The following is a 3,708-nucleotide window of genomic DNA, read 5'->3' as shown; positions in this document are numbered from 1 at the left end:
ATGCAGATAGAAATGAATACACATTCTAAAAATAGGACACCCTACAAATTTAAAAATTAAAATCATTGTGAAATGTGCACATGTACAGGGTGGCATTAACATGTTTTGATGCATTTATTACAACATATAACAAATTAAAATACAAAAGAAGTTACAATATATAATAAATAAAGCATATATTAGTACTAAGACTTATGCAAAATCATATATTGCTCTCCACACAGTTGAAATAGTTTATTTGCTTATAATTAATTACCATACTATTTTGAAGGCCTTGAATATTTTGATCTGTTCAAGATACTTGAGATAGACTAGGTTGTCACAGTAGTGAAAGTTATATCATCATCATCAAATTCAACTTGAAATACATTGTTAATGCTGCAGTGCATGCATGCATTTTATGACAATTTTTAAAGTTTTAAATTTGTAGTGGTGGTCTATTTATAGAATACACATTTGTTTCTGTGTATGTTTCTTTTAATTAATTTGAAGATGACCATTTAAAATGGAAGAAAACATTTGTTTAAATATATACATTTACTGGTTTTTTTGTGTTTAGGTGTACAGTATTTACAACCACATTCTAGCACTAATTTATTCTAAAACTGATTTAATTTAATAATTGATATTTTTTTATATAGCTTAGGATTAAATTCAATTAATGATCAGCATAGAGAATTTGCTACTTTTTACACATGTCCAGTTTTTGGACTTAATGCAGATGACTTATGCAGGTTCCAATTAGGGGACTAATTTGGCCAATCGGTGGGGAACCTTACACAGAGTCAGTCTTTACACTTATCTGATTATGGTCAACTTAAACCCAGCTATTCTCTTTACAGATATGCCTTCCTAACATATTACGTATAATTGACCCAATTGGAAGAAAATGAATGCGAGTTTGAAGACGAATAGTAAGTGGTACGGTTTGCCATTCGTCTACACTATATATTATAAGACGTCATTGTATAAATATCATTTTATAATAAATTATTAAAATATATCCATTTACAATAGCTATCTATTGTTATGTAATATTGTTTAAACAATAATGGGAATTTTAACTTACAGAACATTGATAGAATAACTATAAAAATTTTATTTTTATACAAGAATGAATCAAACTAAACATATGTACTTGTCAAAAATTATTTTTTAAAATAAGTATACTTAAAAGATTTATTTGGAAGTATCTAACTTAATTGTTATCTATAATAGAATCAGTTTACAAATAAAAATTATATACATTTTCCATGAAAATAAAAGCTTTCTGTGTAACTTAAAATAGCTCGTTTTGTGTGATATTTCCTTTCTTTTTGAATATTTTTTCAATTTCATATTTTCAAAAAAGCTTATTCATATTATGGTAATATAGTATTGTTTTATATTATGATTTATTGATTACAGTAATTCATTAGTTTGTTGACTTTTCTATTCAAATTTATCTAAGTCAAAATTAAATGTTAATTAGTTATTTAATTACTTGTTTTGTTTGTAGGCATTCAATCAGTTTTACATAATGATAATTTTTTAAATTTTATTATTTTGTTATTTCATGTAAAATTATTTTTTATTGAATGGCAAGAAAAAATTTGAATTTTTTTGTATTAGTATTTAATAAAAACTAGCTTACGGTGTTATAAATGTGAAATAAAGAAGAAAATTTGAATATATTTTAATATGAAGTGTTTTTCATTTTATTTTGCATTTTGTTAAATAATATATTTTTGGTGCCATTATTATCCATTTAAATATGTACATCAAAACAACACTGGGGTGAAATCCATGTACCTTAATCCATTTAAATTTTTTTTCTTACACCATTTTGTAATGACTTTTATATATGACACTAAATTATGTTTGCATTACTAATTGCTAGGACAGAAGTTTCTATTATGCCATCACCTAAAATTTGTTTCTTGCGGTTGTCAATTATTTATCTTCAATCAATAATGGAATCTCATATACAGTTGTTACTATATTCTGTAGAAGGATGATCATACCCATAAAAATCTGCTGGTACAGTCTCACAAACAAGTAAAAATTAAAACATATGGAGAACAGAATATTCTCTGAAAGATAAAATAATTACTGTAATTGTGTAGCTGACCTACAGCATAACCTATACTGGCTTTTATGCTTAGAATTCTAAGTTGCTAGAATGGAAATAAAACCTTTATATAGCTTACATTATTGTGTACACTGTGCTTCTAGAGTGGCTGTTGAAAGCATGACAGTAGTACTCAGTTTAAAATGTATTATCATAAATGTTAAAATATTGTTTTTTCCATTTATCAATTTATTGTAGATACATGTAAACATCAAAGCCTGAATATTTTGTAATAATCAGAGTATAGTCTAAATAATCTGTAATTTAATATTTTAACCATCTATTAGTAATTAATATTAAATTATTTGTTTTAAATGTGGGCAGTAAGACTCTATTTCTTGTACTTATAATAATAATTGAGTAGACTGCAGGTAGTGTCCTCTCATCAGTGCAATTCTTATCATTTCTGAATAATGAAACAGTATTAGGATTCCTTCTGTATGTGATTCTAAAGTTAGAGAGTTTTGCTTTTTCCTTAAAGACATCACACAAAATCTTGTGTGACAGTTCTAATTGGTTTATTATCATTACATCTGGAATTCATCTGATAAAAGACTCTACTTGGGATCTACTCAATTCTTTTACAATAATAATTATAGTAATTTTTCAACTAAATTTTATAATTATTGAATAATTATTTAAAAACTAATGTAATTATTATTAGTATAATATAATGGTCTTCTTGCCTTCAGAATTTGTGTTGCAAGTGGTCCAGTTTGAAGTTCAGTAATTGTTAACTTATTAGCCTGAATAAATTAAAATTTGATGCTTTTTACTCATTGTAACTTAGATGTAATTATAAAATAATGGTGTTGATAAATTCTAAAATAAACTCAGAAAACTTAAATAGAACATAATTTTAATTTAATATTTTAATCAATAATTTACAAATACTGCTTTAAAAGTATTTAATTACTGCCCCAGTAACAAAACCTGAAGCAGTTTAAAAAAAAACCATATCTTTAACAAAGCTATATTTGTCATAAACTATAGTACTATCACTCATACCTTTAAAAATTTAGTATGATTGTAATTTGCTTTCCTGTCCTGAGGAAGGTTGCTTAAAATGACCAAAAAGTTTGGAAAATTAAAATCATACTGCATTTTTAAAAGAATGAGTGGTAGTACTNTATATTCTGTAGAAGGATGATCATACCCATAAAAATCTGCTGGTACAGTCTCACAAACAAGTAAAAATTAAAACATATGGAGAACAGAATATTCTCTGAAAGATAAAATAATTACTGTAATTGTGTAGCTGACCTACAGCATAACCTATACTGGCTTTTATGCTTAGAATTCTAAGTTGCTAGAATGGAAATAAAACCTTTATATAGCTTACATTATTGTGTACACTGTGCTTCTAGAGTGGCTGTTGAAAGCATGACAGTAGTACTCAGTTTAAAATGTATTATCATAAATGTTAAAATATTGTTTTTTCCATTTATCAATTTATTGTAGATACATGTAAACATCAAAGCCTGAATATTTTGTAATAATCAGAGTATAGTCTAAATAATCTGTAATTTAATATTTTAACCATCTATTAGTAATTAATATTAAATTATTATATTAAATTACAGATTATTTAGACTATA

Source organism: Centruroides sculpturatus, unplaced genomic scaffold (genome assembly GCF_000671375.1).
Source record: "Centruroides sculpturatus isolate CEXI.00-Female unplaced genomic scaffold, Cexi_2.0 scaffold2038, whole genome shotgun sequence".
NCBI classification, from domain to species: domain Eukaryota; kingdom Metazoa; phylum Arthropoda; class Arachnida; order Scorpiones; family Buthidae; genus Centruroides; species Centruroides sculpturatus.
The sequence above is the reverse complement of the archived record's forward strand: the minus strand, read 5'-3'. Positions refer to the sequence as shown.